A 17,297-nucleotide genomic window follows, 5' to 3' on the forward strand; every position below is an offset into this window, starting at 1 on the left:
GAAAATTTATTCTAAAAAACAAAAATAAATGAACTGTGAACTCACTTTACAAGTCTCTTGATCATCTTTTACCAATTAGAATATTATTTTTCCTCATGTGTTAACAAGTACATTTTTACGTGTAATGATGGAAGCATTGTATTGCATTCTAATTTTACTAAGGCCAGGTCACACTGACCTCTTTTTCTGGCTAATACAGTTCCCCAGCTATTATATCAATTAGAGGCTTCAATTCAGTTTTTCCAAATACTTTTGTATCCTGTGGTTTATCATCTCCATTTAATTTTGCTAGTAATGCTATAAAACTTTTTTATACTGCATGGCTATAGAAGAACGTTTAGATAGATTAATATCTAACATGCCAAATGGTTAAAATTAGAGTACCATTTTTATTCGTATCTAATAGAAATACTTTTACCCATTAACTACACATTTACAGTGTCTGGGCTAGTAACAGAAACATATTGCTTAGTATATTGTAGTTTTAATCAGGGTGATGGATATAAGTATATTCTAGATATTATAATATAGATTCTCACCAATACAAACTTTCAGATATTATATTGAAATACTGCCCATCCATCTCACCTAAGAATACAATTCTGTTGGCCCACTTTTAACTGGTTGAAATTAACTGGTTAAAATTCTCTTTTAAACCGTGATGTTCCAACCATTTAAAACATTAATAAAAGCCACACTACCATAGTGTAATTTTACCAATATTTCTACAAATTATTCTTATTTCACTGCATTGTGGCTCTGTCGCTATAATGTCTAGTCACTGACCTTTAAAACTTCAGATTCTATAGTGATACAGACATATCTAATAGAAGTTGAGGGTACAGACCCTCTCGTTGGTTTGCTGAAAAGTTGTGTCATTGACAGAGATGTTTCTTCAGTGAAGTAGTGCATTCAGTCCACACGTGAATTCTTTTATTTTCTTCTCAAACTGCCAGCCATGGCAAGTTTCCTTGAACATATCCCCATCTCATGCCCCTATTTCCATGAGGAAATGGCTGGACTATGTATTCCACGTCCAGTCAATAAGGTCCTCATTACTTGTGTGTCGGTAAAGACTAGGGCTGTCCAATTTTCTATATATGTTGTTGCCGTCAGATGTCCATGCAAGTGTATAGTTTGAGTAAGCAATAAACACTCTGTAATATGAAACATGAGGTTCTGCAGATAGCTGTCAATTGGGTATATTTTATTTCTAATAATTTGCTTCTGGGAATGTCAGAAGGCTTCTTACAGTGACCCTTTGGAAGAAACAAGGACCATTACAAGCAAAATGCCACCAAAATATCACCAATCTCTTCATGCAATCCAAGTTCTTCTTTCTCTAAATTTCTGCTGTTCACATTTTTTATATTGTATTTGTTACCGAAACTAAGGGTTTGATCTAGGACCTGCTGCTCGATGGACAAAAAGCAACGACTGAGACAATGAATTTGTCAGGGAAGAAGGGCTTTAATTGAGTGCTGCAGCCAAGGAACTGGGAGATCAGTCTCAACCTTGTCTCCTTGACTGACTAAAATTAGGGATTTATATAGCAGAGAAGAAATGTAATCATGTGTGGGAAAACAGGAATTAGGGAGAAGAAAGGAAAAGGAATTGGTCAACAGGAAGCAGGTGGTTAGATAGGCAATTATGACAAGTCAGGGGTCTGGCATTTCATTGTCCAAATGTAGTGATCCAGTAAGTTTCAGCTGTTTGATGCTATCTGGGATGCCTTATGGTTGGTTTCCTGACAAAGAAACGTACATGAAACAAATATAACTTTTTCAAGTTTTAAGACTGGGAGGATCAATTTCTATGTTTATTCAAAGAAACCACAAACATCGGTTGTGTGAAACAATTGGACCTGTTTCATATTCAGAAGAGCAGAGTAGGCTCTGCCCTGCTGCTTAGGTGGCAACAGCGTGCATTCAGCTCTACTCAGGGATCTGTCACAGCAAAGCCTCACCATGCTTCACAGACATACAGAATGTAGACATTTGCCTCTCCAACATCTTCCATTCTGACAGATGTAAAGATAGTATCTTTCTCAAGATCTTTGAAAAATAACCATACTACCAAACATATTTTTCAAACTGTAAGATGAATATAAAGAAAATATCTATTCTCACATTCCATCTGCCAGGAGAATAATGTTTTCTAAAATCTACACTCAAAAGTTACTTTGTTTTAGGGTTGATGACTTCAGATACTTGCATTACACTATCTCTGCTGAACTATTATCAAGTGAATTTCTCATGGTTTCTAACTTAGGACAGATCTTTAGAAATAAAAGACTGTACTCATTTTCTATTGCTGTTCTAACAAATTACCACCAACTTCATGGCTTAAAACAACACTTTTTAAAATATATAGTTCTGGAGGTTAGACATCTGAAATGTGCCTCATGGGGATAAAATTATGCTGTTGGTAGGACTGTCCTACTTTTGGAAGCTCTTGTCTTTCTTAGTTTCTAGAGGCCAACCTCATTCCCTGAATTGTGATCCCTGTATTTTCAAACTCAGCAACTGCATCTCTCCAAACTTTGCTTCAGCCATCACATCTCCTTGTTGGACTTTGACTCTTCTGTCTCCCACTCACAGGAAACACTGATTACACCTGGCCTCATTAAAAGATCCTCATTTAAAGCCTCATTAAAAGATTCTCATTTAAAGATCTGAGAAAGAAAAAACACAAAATGCTCTTCATTTTACAATTTAAAAATTTACCTTCACTTCTTATTCTTATACATTTTAGAACTTCTGTGGAGTAACAGAAAATGAAAATATCTTTACATGATGTTAATATTTTTATTTTTGACTCTTTACATTTTATAAAACCAATATAAAATATGTGCTCATGGTGTGTTCAGAATTGGTTCCTTCCAGTGGGTTCTTGGTTTCGCTGACTTCAAGAATGTCACCTCACGGTGAGTGTTACAGTTCTTAAAGATGGTGTGTTCAGAGTTTTTTCCTTCTGGTGGGTTTGTGATCTTGCTGGGTTCAGGAGTGAAGCATAAGACCTTCGCAGTGAGTGTTACAGCTCCTAAAGGCAGTACATCTGGAGCTATTTGTTCCTTCCAGTGGGTTTGTGGTCTCGCTGGCTTCAGGAGTGAAGCTGCAAACCTTCATCATGAGTGTTACAGCTCTTAAAGGTGGTTTAGACCCAAAGAGTGAGCAGCAGCAAGATTTATTGTGAAGAATGAAAAGAAGAAAGCTTCCACAGCCTGCAAGGGGACCCGAGCAGGTTGCCTCTGCTGGCTCCAGCTGCCTGCTTTTATTTCCTTATCTGACCCCACCCACATCCTGCTGATTGGTCCATTTTTACAGAGAACTGATTGGTCCACTTTACAGAGAGCTGATTGGTCCATTTTGACAGGGTGCTGATTGGTGTATTTACAAACCTTTAGCCAGACAGAGTGCTGATTGGTGCATTTACAATCCTTTGGCTAGACACAGAGTGCTAGACAGAAAAGTTCTCCAAGTCCCCACTAGATTAGCTAGACAAAGAGTGCTGACTGGTGCATTTACAAACCTTTAGCTAAACACAAAGTGCTAAGTGGTGTATTTATAATCTTTTAGCTAGACAGAAAAGTTCTCCAAGTCACTACCCAACCCAGAAGCCCAGCTGGTTTCACCTCTCAATGCCCCCTGTAAACAGGACACCCCAACTGCTATTGAGAATTGGGTGGTGACTGCTCTTGCTACTTCCTGCTGGATAGGGGTGAAGAATGGGCCCTACAGTTGTGGTGTCCTCCAGAGGGGAACTCTTTAGGCCAGTGAAAGGGCCAGTGGGTTGGTTCAGGGGTCCTTGGTAGAAGTTGTTAGTTGAGCTCATTTGGGGTTCCATTTGTAAAACCATCTGTATCTTGATGGCCTTGATCCTAGAGGAAACAAATTTGACAAGGAGGTTAAAAATATAGAACCCAAAACCAAGTAATAGCAAGATGGCTGTCACAGGACCTAGAAAGGGGAGAAGCCATGTCGCCCAACTCCAGAGGTTGGTATAAGAGTTTGAAAGGCGTTGCCTGATTTCAGAAGCCCTTTTCTGTAAATGCCAGGTGGCGTCTCGTACTATCCCTGACTGGTTAGTGTAAAAACAACACTCTTCCCCTAAGAAGGTGTAGAGTCTTCCTTTCTGAGCAGTGAGGAGGTCTAGGCCTCAGTGGTTTTGGAGAGTCACTGCTGCAAAAGAGTGTAGTTGGGATTGTAGGGTAAGGATAGATTTTGCTATTTCTTGCAAACTGTCTGAGAATTCCTTTGAGAGTGTGTAGTAGTGGGATAATGAAATAGATAAACTGGCTATTCTGGTTCCTGTAGCAGTAGCCATTCCTAACCCTATAAGTAGGGGTATTAGTTGTATGACTGTGCACTGATGGACTTGAGCTTTGAGGGGCACTGATAGGGTCTGATTTCCTGGGGCAACGTTAATGTTGGGACTTAGAAAGACTAAGGTGCACGTGCCTGCCCAGTTAGTGAGGAGGCAGACATAGATTAACGTTCCACATAAGAAGAATATTCCTTGGCGGCCAGGCGCGGTGGCTCAAGCCTGTAATCCCAGCACTTTGGGAGGCCGAGACGGGTGGATCACGAGGTCAGGAGATCGAGACCATCCTGGCTAACACGGTGAAACCCCGTCTCTACTAAAAAAAAAAATACAAAAAACTAGCCGGGCCAGGTGGTGGGCGCCTGTAGTCCCAGCCACTCCAGAGGCTGAGGCAGGAGAATGGCGTGAACCCAGGATGCGGAGCTTGCAGTGAGCAGAGATCCGGCTACTGCACTCCAGCCCGGGTAACAGAGCGAGACTCCATCTCAAAAAAAAAGAATATTCCTTGAATATTCCTTGGCTACATAGACAGAAATTTACCCTGTTTTTTAAAGAAATAGGGTGCACTAATTTTTTCTTTACTACTTATTTCTCTTTCTCTCTTCCTTTGACTCCTTCTTTGTGTCTTCCTCTTTCCTTCTTGCTGGTCTTTCCCTGCCTCTGACAGCTGCTTATGCTACTGTTCTCCCCTCTCCTTGCTGTTTTTGATGGCTTCAGTAGTGTAATACTGCCACCTCATTGGGTTTTTGCACTGCGTGTAGTAACTACATAATTTCCTTGTGGTATTTAATGGGGGTTCCCCCAGAGGCTAGGAATTCCATTTCTTTCCATATTGCAGCATGGGCATGTAGGATTAGATAAGCATATTTGCTATCTGTATATACATTTATTCTTCTTCCCTTTCCCAGTTCTAAGGCTCAGGTAAGTGCCACTTGTTCTGCTAACTGGGTGCTGGTCCCTGGGGGAAGAGGCTTACTTTCAAGTATGGTTATATCACTAACTATGGCATAACCTGCCCTTCGTATCCCATTTTCCACCAAATGAACTTCCATCGGTATATAGGTTAAGGTCAGGATTAGCTAAGGGGACTTCTGAGAGATCATCTCGGTTGGCATAAGTCTGGACTATAATTTGTTTGCAGTCATGCTCAATTGGTTCCCCATCCTATGGGAGAAAAGTGACAGGGCTGAGGGCCACACATGTACATATTTGAAGCACTGGTGCTCGAGGAGTAGCACTTGGTATCTAAGTAGGTGGTTGTCTGATAACCATAAACTTCCTTTGGCAACTAGTATGCCATTTACATCATGAGTAGTCCAGATAGTGAGATCCTTTCCTTGTATTATTTTGATAGCCTGTGACACTAAGATGGCCACCGCTGCAACTACCCATAAACAGTGAGGCCAGCCTTTTGCTACTACATCAATTTCCTTCCTTACGTATGCCACTTGTTGTGGGGTGGTCCCACGAATCTGAGTAAGGACTCCAAGAGCTCTCCCTGCTCTCTCTGTGACATATAAAGAAAAGTTTGTCCTGTGGGAAGGCTTAAAGCTGGAGCTTCTACTAAGGCCTGCTTTAAGGTTTTGAAGGCTGTTTCTGCCCCTGGTTCCCATTCTACTAGATGAGTATTTGCCCTCTGGGTCTCCTTGATTAGAGTATAGAGGGGCCTGGCTTTCTCACTGTATATGGGGATCCATAGTCGGAAAAAGCCGGTGTTTCCAAGGAACCCCCACAACTGTTTGAATGGCTTAGGGCAAGGATAAGCCAGTATAGGCTGTATTCATTCCTTGCTAAGGGCCCTGGTCCCTCTCGATAACATTAGGTCTAGATATTTGACCTTCTGTAGGCAAAGCTGGGCCTTCAACCTAGATACCTTGTACCCTTGATTAGCTAGAAAGTTCAAGAGATCTAGAGTAGCCTGCTGGCATGAGGCTTCTGAACTGGTAGCCAAAAGTAAATCATGCACATACTGAAGGACCAGAGTGTCTGGACTTGAGAAATGGCCTAGATCTTGGGCCAGTGCCTGACCAAACAGTTGAGGGCTATCCCTAAACCCTTGAGGCAAGACTGTCTATGTAAGTTCAGACATGTGGTCTGTGGGATCCTCAAAGGCAAAGAGAAACTGGGAGTCAGAGTGCAGGGGAATACAGAAGAAGGCATCCTTGAGGTACAGAACAGTGAGCCATTCTGCTTCTTCTGGTATTTGAGAGAGCAGGGTATAGGGGTTTGGTACAACTGGATATAGGGGAATTACTGCCTCGTTGATGAGTCTAAGATCTTGTACTAGTCTCCACTAACCATTTGGTTTTTTACTCCTAGAACTGGGGTATTGCAGGGACTGCTGCATTTGCTTACTAAGCCTTGAGCTTTTAAATGATTAACAACATCCTGTAATCCTTTATGAGCTTCAGTCCTTAAGGGATATTGCCTTTGATAAGGAAAAGTGGTGGGATCTTTTAGCCTGAATTGAAGTGGATGGGCATTTTTTGCCCCTCCAAATTGTCCTTCCAATGCCCAGACTTCAGGGTTGATTCCCTCCTCAAGTAGGGGACAACAAATGGGTAAATTGTTCCCCATATTCATGTAAATAATAGCTCCAGCTTTGGCTAATATATCCCTCCCTAATAAGGGTGTGGGACTCTCAGGCATAACAAGAGAGGCATGTGAAAAGAGCAAAGTCTCCCAACTACAACTGAGGAGGTGGGAGAAATACCTGGTTACAGGCTGTCCCAGGATTCCTCAGATGGTAATGGAACTTGGAGACAGTTGTCTGGGACAGGAGATTAACACTGAGAAGGCTGCACCAGTGTCCAGGAGGAAGCCAATTTCCTGACCCTCAATGGTTAAACGTACCCGGGTCTCAGTGAGGGTGATGACATGAACTGGCACTTGCCCCAGGCACCCTCAATCCTGTTGCTGGATCATCTGATTGGGGGCTTCTGGCCCAGAGAATCTTTGTCCTCTGGGGCAGTGCACATTTCAGTGATTGCCTCAGCATAGCAGACATGGACGAGGGATGACTTCTCATTGGTGAATCTTTTTTAAAGTGTTGTTGTAAACCACACTGATAGCAAGCCCTACTGGGTGGTTGGCCTGCTCCATTTTCTGTCCTCTCTGAACTATCCAGGTTTGTTTGTCTGAGGGCCATGACTAAGGCTGCGGCCTTTCTCTAATCTCACTTTTCCTTTTGGGCCGGTTCCTCTTGGTCCCTATTATAGAGCACCATGGTTGCCAGGTTTAACAATGCCTCCTGATTTTGCTCAGGGCCCAGGACTCACTTTTGGAGCTTTCTCCTGATGTCTGTGGATTATTGGGTAACAAACTTATCTTTTAGAATCAATTGACCCTATAGTGAATCAGTTGGCAGGGGAGTATATTTTCTTAAGGCCTCCCATAGCCACTTGAGGAAGGCAGAGGATTTTCTTCCTTTCCCTGAGTTATAGTGGACATCATTGAATAACTGATGGACTTTTCCCTAATTCTCCTTACTCTTTCTAGAACACAAGTCAATAGATGTTTATGACTCCATTCTCCATGATCTGAGTTGAGGTCCCAGTGGGGATCCACACTGGGGACAGCTTGATGACTGTTAGGGAATTTGTCCCTTTCTTTGGCTGTCATTCTATCATTTACTTGACTAAGACACCAGGTATCTCCAAACTCTTGGGCTGCAGCTAAAGCCGCATTCTTTTCATTAAAGGTTAGGGTTTGATCTAACAATAGCATGACATCTTTCAAAGTGAGATCGAAGGTTTGCCCTAGACCCTGCAGGACATCTATGTACCTACCAGAATCATCTGAAAACTTCCCCAGGTCTGCCATGATATGCTTTAAATCACAGAGGGAGGAAGGGACATGTACCTGGGTTGGACCAAATTCCCCTCCCCCTACAGCTTGAAGGAGACATAACCGATAGCCCAGGGGTTTTGTGGTCCTTTGGAGATTTCTTTGTTTGTTTCCTTCTGGGTGGGGGAGATTAGGCTTATCATTAATAGGAAGGGAAGTTATAGGGAGACTAAGATATGAGGGTAAGCTGACAGGTCTTCTTGTGGGATGTAAATTGCAAGCTTTGCATAGTTGTGGATTCTCCTTCCATGTAAAGAAAGCTTGGACATAAGGTATTTCACTCCATTTGCCTTCCCTCTTACAGAAAAGGTCAAGTTTCAGCATAATATTGTAATTTATACTTCCCTCAGGTGTCCATTTTTCCCCATCAGAGAGAAAATATTGGGGCCATGCCATAGTGCAGAAAAAAATGAGCTGCCTCTTTTTCAGAGTTTGCAGGTCAAATTGGTCCCATTGGCTTAGGATGCATTTCAAGGGTGAGCCTGTTGATGCCTGAGCGTTTCCCATCTGAAGGACAAAACCCCCTGCCATTTTAGTTTGTTTGTTTCTCCCCATGCCCCAAAACCTGCAGTGGCCCCTAGACCCTGCTGATCAGAATAGTTGCACTCACCGACACAGCAGCAGAAACACTTCTTGCCCAAGAACCTGCAATGGTCCCTGGACCTTGTTGATTGGAATAGTTGCGCTCACTGACGCAGTAGCAGAAACACTAGTTTTCCTCCTAGCTCACAAGGAGGACTGAGGAATGTCGGATTTAGTGGCCCTTACTGACACAGTCTCGAAAACCTGCACCCTTGCCTGTCCTCCTAGACCACAAGGAGGACCGAGAAAAGTTGGATTCACTGGCCCTTACCGATGCATTCTCGAAAACCTGTTCGAGTCTTAAGCATCCTCCTGTTAGTATTGAGATTTTACCCCTGTCCTATAAAGATATTATGCCCCCAAAATGAAGTGGAGGTCCATACCCTCAGGGAGGGGAGGGATCTTCAGAGTTGGAAGAGTGATGCCTTTTGTCCTCACTTATATGAATATGAAGGATACAGTTTCTGAGGCTCCCCATATCCTAGCTTCAGGAAAAGCTTTTGTTAGGCCTGCTTGTCTGAAGATGCATTCTAAAATTCCAGCTGGTCACCCCTGTGATGGGGCTTTGGGCAAAAATTATGTCTTTCTGATTGGTGAGCCCAGGTGCCTAAAGAAGGTAACAGAGTCCTGGAGTTTATACTAGAAATCATTCTTATAGGTGAAACTAGAAAACCACCAGAGACAGGGAGTGGGTTTTAGAAGTGGGACTAGCCTCAAATAATAGAGGTGAGAGGAAGTTTGTCTGGTAGGCATTAGGACCCAGGAGGCAAGGGTCAGGATAGATAGGATAGATGGGTGAGTCTAGCTTGGGTGACATGACTTTGAGAGTGCCACTCATGGCCGCAGGGTCAACAAAGTTGTTGTCAGGACCCTGTAGCTGAATGGCTTTCCTCTCTGTTGAACCTCGACTCAGCCCAGAACTAAAGGAAAAGTGGAAGTTGGTTCCAGGCAAACCAACATTCCCAACTCTGAAGAGTCAGGTGTTGTTAGAGAGCCCTTTCCCAGAAAAGTCCAACACCCGTGTGGTCAGTCTGGTGGCCACGCTAGTCACTTTTAACTGGCTGACAGGTGCCCAGTATTTAGCCCCTGGATTCTAAGGAAAAATAGGACAGAATAGCAAGTGAAAGGGATCCGATGGTACTCACCACTTGGTGATAGTCCCTTCATGGTTGCCAAAATGTGTCCAGAATTGGTTCCTTCCAGTGGGTTCTTGGTCTTGCTGACTTCAAGAATGAAGCCACGGACCTTCATAGTGAGTGTTACAGTTTTTAAGATGGTGTGTCCAGACCTTGTTCCTTTAGATGTTCAGATGGGTCCAGAGTTTCTTCCTTCTGGTGGGTTTGTGGTCTTGCTTGACTTCAGGAGTGAAGTCGCATACTTTCGCAGTGAGTGTTACAGCTCTTAAAGGTGGTGCATCTGCAGTTGTTTGTTCCTTCTGGTGGGTTCATGGTCTCTCTGACTTCAGGAGTGAAGTCGCAGATGTTTGCAGTGAGTGTTACAGCTCATAAAGGTATTGCGGACCCAAAGAGTGAGCAGCAGCAAGATTCATTGTGAAGAGTGAAAGACCGAAGTTTCCACACGTGGAAGGGGACCCAAGTGGCTTGCCACTGTTGGCTCAGGGGACCAGCTTTTATTCCCTTATTTGGCCCCACCCATGTCCAGCTGATTGGTGCATTTTACAGAGCATTGATTGGTCCATTTTACAGAGTGCTGATTTGTCCATTTTACAGAGTGCTAGTTGGTGCATTTACAATCCTTTAGCTGGACACAGAACACTGATTGGTGCATTTTTACAGAGTGCTGATTGGTGTATTTACAATCCTTTAGCTAGACATGGAGCACTGATTGGTGTGTTTACTATCTTTTAGCTAGATAGAAAAGTTTTCCAAGTCCCCACCCGACCCAGAAGCCCAGTTGGCTTCACCTCTCAATGGGGGAAAACATTTCATGAGAGTTTCAAGTTTTCCATCTCCAATCTGTGAACCTAAGTTTGTTAAAAACAAAAGTTAGTCACTATGATTAGGTGGTATTTAAGATAAAAGTTGAGATTGTACTGGATATACAATAGTTATTCAAAGTACAGATACATAGAAGATAAGAATGATATATTTTTTCTGTTTCATTATAAAATTATTTCAAACGAGATAAAGTATAATACATATATTATTGACATTATGATGAAACTAAAATTACGTTTCTATAATTATGCAATTTCTATAATTATGCATATAATTATGTCTAACAAGATACATTTAGAAATAAATTTAGTTAAAAACAACAAGAAAAACCTGTATCTATTTAGATTATTTTATACAAAAGGAGACAAATGAGAGGTTTATTCCTTTCTGTAAAACAACTTAGTTATTCTGTGTTCCAGAGAACTGCATTTTATCATCAAAATATTGCTAATTTTTACACTAAAGCTTTTAAAATAATTTTAATAAAACATGACTTCGTTTTAAAATTGGAGTTCCTAAAAATTATTTATTGTTGTAGATTTTGAAAATATTACCTATAGATTGTTTATCTTTTGTTTCTAAGAATGCAGCTCCTTATCTTGTCCCCTCTGATAACTATTTCTAGGTATGCCTTTTTTCACAATAAAAGTCTCACATTTAGAGCACTAAAAGTGGTAAAATGTATTTTATATGTAAATTCTTTATGAGGTTCCTAGAACAGCCAGCTGGTAAGAGAAACATTTGTTATTCATTTCATATTACGAAAGGTAATAGAAATACATATGCTTGTTTGATATTTTCAAATCTTAGTTAACTCAACACTATTTTCAGTCTTTTTTTTTTTTTTTTTTTTTCAACAAATTTAATAGTAGAAAACACTGATTTCACTTCGGGGCTAATCTAGATTGAATGAGTCCACATCAGCTCATCTCTCCCACTCATTATGTCTAAAAGTCTGGAAAGAAAGAAAACAACTTTCTGAGGACTCTTAAAAATATCAGGTAGATGGAGAGAGAAATGAAAACTGAAGAATCTACATAAAAGTAAATTTACATTTTTTTTCCTTCCTTCTTTACTGGTTTCACCTATAAAGAATAAGAGGTAGATAAAGAAATCAAAATTGAGGAATCTATATAAAAGTAAATTTACATTTTTTTCTTTCCTTCTTTATTTACTGGTTTCACCTTTAAAGAATATCAGGTAGACAGAGGAATCAAAATTGAAGAATCTACATAAAAGTAAAAATTTACATTTTTTTCTTTCCTTCTTTATTTACTAGTTTTCATCTATGAATTGGCCAAATTACGAAAACAGTCAATGAATGTGGACAGCAAAAAAGTCCGAGAGGAAACCATTCTTTCTAACCAAAGAAATAGGAAAAAGAGCCTATGTGTAGAGGAGAGTGCAGAAGAGAAATCTTTTTCCTCTCTTTCTTCCTAACCAGTGCAAGACCAGACCCAGGGGCAAAATCTCACAGCTGCAGTATCATTTAAGACTCAGAGAGAGCCTATCTTTCTGTGCAAAGGGGCTGCAAAGAAGGAACCAGTGATCCAAAGAGTTGGGGGTAGGTGGAGATTCCTGTTGTTATTATTATTTTTCTCCTCTCTTTTCTCTCACTACCTCTCACAGCTCTCTCCCAGTTGCATGGAACCGCAGAACAGTGGGAGAGGGCTTGAGTGGACATAATTCTGACAGAACTCCAGCTTCCTACTTAGTGGACCAAGCAGAGGGCCTATCAGAGCTGGAGAGTGTGAAGGAATATCTGCAGTAGAGAGATAAACACAAGGAAAACAATGCCAATAGCATCATAATCCAACTGCTAAAACAAGTAATAACTCAGAATTTTATGAATGGTGATCATATTTATGAGGAATAAAGGTTAAATAAATAAATACTTTGCAGTTAAAGGAAAACTATGAAAGTTTGTGACCAGCAGATTAATTCTATAAGAAATGCAATAGGAAGGTTTTCAGGCTGAAGACAAATTATATCAGATGGAAAATTGAAATTTCTGAGTAAAGGAAGAGCAACAAAATTGATAAATAACTGGATAAATAGAAGATACTACATTAGGAAACAAAAATTATATCATTGTCTGAAAACTGTAATGCATGCAGATACAGTATACAGGACAGCAATAACATGTAGAGTAAAAGGACTTATGTGGTTTTAAAGACTCTAAGTTTTAGTTAAACTGGTAAAATATATTACCTCTAAATAGTCTGAGAAAAAGTAGATTTTGAGGTTATAATCTCTAAGCAAAAATTATAATAAAAAATACAGCAGTGGCTCATGCCTGTAATCCCAAAACTTCAGGAGGCTGAGGCAGGCAGATCACTTGAGAGCAGGAGTTTGAGACCAGCCATGGTAACATATTGAAACTCTGTCTCCACAAAAAATACAAAAATTAGCCAGTTTCAAAACATGGTCTCAAAATAAATAAATATATTAAAATTAAAAATAAAATTTAATTTGTTTTAAAAAAACTGAAACATATCCAATTGTAGTAAGTTAAAAATTTAAAACTATTATGAATTGCCAAAACATATCAATGACAAAACACAAGTTACCAAATTGAATAAAAATATAATACCCAATTATATATTGCCTACAGGAAACTAAATTTAATTATGAAAGTATCTTAGATTAAAAGTAAAAGCTGGCAAAATATGTACCATGCAAACACTATCAAAAGATGTACCATGAAGATACATGCAAAGCAGGCAAAAGATACACCATGCATACACTATACAAAGATATTTCATGCACATACTATCAAAAATGTACCATGACAACACTATTCCAGAAAGCTGGAATGAATATATCATCATACAAAATAGATTTCAGAAGCAGGAATACCACCAGGTATAAACCATGACATTGCACAAATCTGAGCACATTATATTTTAAAAAGGTACAACAACAAAGATAGTATTTTCAATTAGATATCCATACATGAAATATATATCTAAATGTATACCTCAGTCTTGTACAGATATTGGATCATAACACTAAATGTAATAAATTAAAATATGAAGGTTTTAGAACAAAACTTAGGAAAATGTATCTCAGGACATAGATTCATTGTTTATTTGCTTTTGAGACAGGGTGTCCCTTGATCACCAAGAGTACAGTGAAACCATCGTAGTTCACTGCAGCCTCAAAGTCTGGGTGCAAGCAATTCTCCTACTTCAGCCTCCGTAGTAGCTAGGACTACAGGTTCATACCACTGGGCCCAGCTGACTCTTTTGTAGAGACAGGTTCTCTCTATGTTGACCATGCTGGCCTCAAACTCCTCCCTAAAGCAATCCTCCCACCTTAGCCTTCCACAGTGTTGGGACTACAGGTATGAAACACTATGCCCAGCCAGGGCTTGGATTTAGTGAATAATTTTATGTGTGACACTGAAATCATCTTATATAAAAGAAAAAAGGCCAGGTGTGTTGGCTTACGCCTGTAATCCCAGCACTTTGGGAGGCCAAGAAGGGCGGATCATGAGGTCAGGAGATTGAGACCATCCTGGCTAACACGGTGAAACCTCATCTCTTCTAAAAATACCAAAAAAAAAAAAAAAAAAAAAAATTAGCCAGGCGTGGTGGCGGGCGCCTGTAGTGCCAGCTACTGGGGGAGGCTGAGGCAAGAGAATGGTGTGAACCCGGGAGGCAGAGCTTGCAGTGAGCTGAGTTTGCACCACTGCACTCCAGCCTGGGCAACAGAGAAAGACTCTGTCTCAAAAGAAATAAAAAAGAAAAAACGATAAACTACACTTCATCAATATTTAAAGTTCTTGTTCTGAAAAGTATAATGCTAAGAGAATGAAGCCACATGGTAAAAAATGAAAAAAAAAAAATTAAAAAAAAACCAGATATTAACTATCTTACTGACAAAGGATTTATATCTAGACTTTAAGAAGGAAACTTAAAATGCAATAGTAAGTAAAAAAGTAGACATATACAAATGGGGAAAATATAAGATACTACCGCAAAGGAGACAGTGATAACAAGTATGTCCATTAAAAGATTCTTCACATGATTAGTTATTCAGAAAAAAAACAAAGTAAAAGCACAATGCAATATAACTACACAGCTATTAGAAAGGTGAAGAAAAATAGGTAATGTCAATTACTGATGAGGACACATGGTAACAGGGAATCTTATACATTGTTAGTGAAAATGCAAAATGATACAGCAAATCTAGAACACATTTTGGAAGTTTCTTATAAACATGCATTATTATTTTACCATGTATGCCCACAATTACACTTCCAGGTTTTTACCCTAGTGAAATAAAAGCCTATGAATACACAGACACAGACACACACACATACACACACACACACACACATATCGAGTGTTTAGAGTTACTTCATTCAAAATCACCAAAAACTGGAAACGATTGAAAAGTACATCAACTGATAAATAGATGTTAACACTAGTATACCAATTAAATTCTCCTTAGCAATAAACAGGCATAAACTATTGAAAAACACAACAATGGCAATGAGTTCAGATAAATTTTGCTGAATCCAAAAGAACGAAAAGGCTACATAAACTATGATTTCAATTATACGACATACTGGAAGACATAAAAGTATAATGATTGATAAAAGATCAGTGGTTACTGACAGCAAAAGGGTGGAAGGGGCTTGAACTCAAAAGGCAGTATCAAAAGGGAGTCATTATTGTGATTATTGAACTGTTTTCCATCTTGATAGTAACAGTTTTTGCATTTGCCTATACTCATAGAACTGTACACTGGGCACATTTTTTGTATGTAATTTAAAAATTTTTAAAAATTATATATACTTATGTTTATGTATGCTATATATGTATAAATGTATATGTAATCTATATTTCTAGATTTCATATATATGTACATATCCCTAGGAAACTACTATAGAAATAATTCAGAAAGACATGGCCAAATAAACCAATATTGAAATTGAAGTGGAACATTCAAAATATTTACATAATCCCCCCAAAAAAGCAGGAGAGGGGAAACAGAAAATCAGAAACAAAAAAGACAAAAACCAAACCAAAACAAAATAGTATACATAAGTCCAACCACACCAATAATTATATTAATAAAAATAACCTAAAAACACAAGTTAAAAGACTGAGATTTTTGAGTTGGATTAAGAAAATATGACCCAACAATGTGTTGTGAATAAGAAAAATATTTTGAGTGAAATTTCTATTGCAAAAATAATATATCATGCATATATACTCCAAAGAAAGCTACAGTGGCTCTATCAATATCAACAATGTAGTCATTAAACAAGGAAATTACAATGAATAACAAGAACATCTAAAAATAATTAGAAGGGTTAATTTAGACGTAACAATTTTAAATATACATGCACCTAACAACAGAGTCTCAATGTACGTGTAATAAACCTTGATAGAACTTTTAAAGGAGAAATGGACTTATTTATAAGATAATCTTCTCTTAATAACCAATAGAACAAGTAGGCAGAAAATCATCAAAGATTAAAAGACTAGAACAACTCTATCAACCAGCTGGTCTAATTGATATCTACAAAGGAACACTTCTCACAGTAAGAGCAGTTTACTTTTTTTCTGTACATTGGATATTGTAATAGAGCACCCCACAAAGAAGTTAAGAAGAATAGGCCTGAGACAACTCTGATGCAGACTGGCTTGGAGTACCAGTGGTTTTAAATCTGTTAGACAGGAGAACAAATTGTGCCAAGATGTATGTCTTATCAAACTCTGAAAGGAAGTCAATTGGTTTAGTCCAAATTCTGAGGACAATGCTTAGAGCTTTTCCTAGTCTCTGTTCATAAATTCAGACTTACAAGTAACTGTGGTCCTATACTCATACTGACTAGTTTAATAAAGTGGTTAGGTTAACTTCTTGAAAAGACAATATGGTTAAAAGTAGTAAGATGGAATAAATTGGGAAAACATTTCAATAACCCAAGATGTGCATAAGTGAAAAATGGCATTGAGTTCCTTTTTAGAAACCCTTCCCTAAGGAAACAGCAACCATTCAAAATTTTCAACAAAAATTTGAGACACTAAGAATATATTTAAGGAATATTTTAAACAATTTTACGAGGTATAGCCACTAGCAAAAACAAAGAGCTCTTTGTTTTTGTTTTGTTTTGTTATATTTGAACTCATATCTGAAACAGAGAACCTAGAAAAAAATAAATTACAGTAGGATTGTAACAATTTAGAACTAGTGTGTATATGTTTGGGCATTATTAAAGAGTCTTAAAGTAGTTTAGAAAAAAGCTTAGAACAGAGTACAAAATCAAAATATTCTGCGTTCTTAAAGAATCATGGGCTTGAGGGTATGGATAACAGTAGATAATAAATGCAGAGTCCGTTGGAAGAACTTATATTGGCTAAGGATAAAAAAGATAGATGTGCAAAGTAATATTTATTTTCAGGAAATCATTAGACCAGAAAAGAGTGCATTGTTTATAAATACATTTTGAAAATGAAAGGGCTTTTTTGTTGACATACATGCTACTACCACTGTCATGGAAAATGATATGGTTTTGCAATACAAAAAACTCAAGTACTGGAAATGTCTAAACGTTGTAAGTCCATTCTATGT

At 38.9% G+C, this 17,297-nt stretch overlaps 1 long non-coding RNA gene across 1 annotated transcript in view; it reads left to right on the top strand.

Moving 5' to 3' along the window:
• Window positions 1–17,297, top strand: part of LOC111523901 — a 136,299-nt gene that overhangs the window by 79,599 nt on the left and 39,403 nt on the right. Inside the window, exon 5 of the long non-coding RNA XR_002725630.2 lies at window positions 12,160–12,273. This is a non-coding gene — a long non-coding RNA (uncharacterized LOC111523901). The remainder of the gene's footprint in view (window positions 1–12,159; window positions 12,274–17,297) is intronic.

The sequence above is a fragment of the Piliocolobus tephrosceles genome, chromosome X (genome assembly GCF_002776525.5).
Source record: "Piliocolobus tephrosceles isolate RC106 chromosome X, ASM277652v3, whole genome shotgun sequence".
In the NCBI taxonomy this organism is placed as follows: domain Eukaryota; kingdom Metazoa; phylum Chordata; class Mammalia; order Primates; family Cercopithecidae; genus Piliocolobus; species Piliocolobus tephrosceles.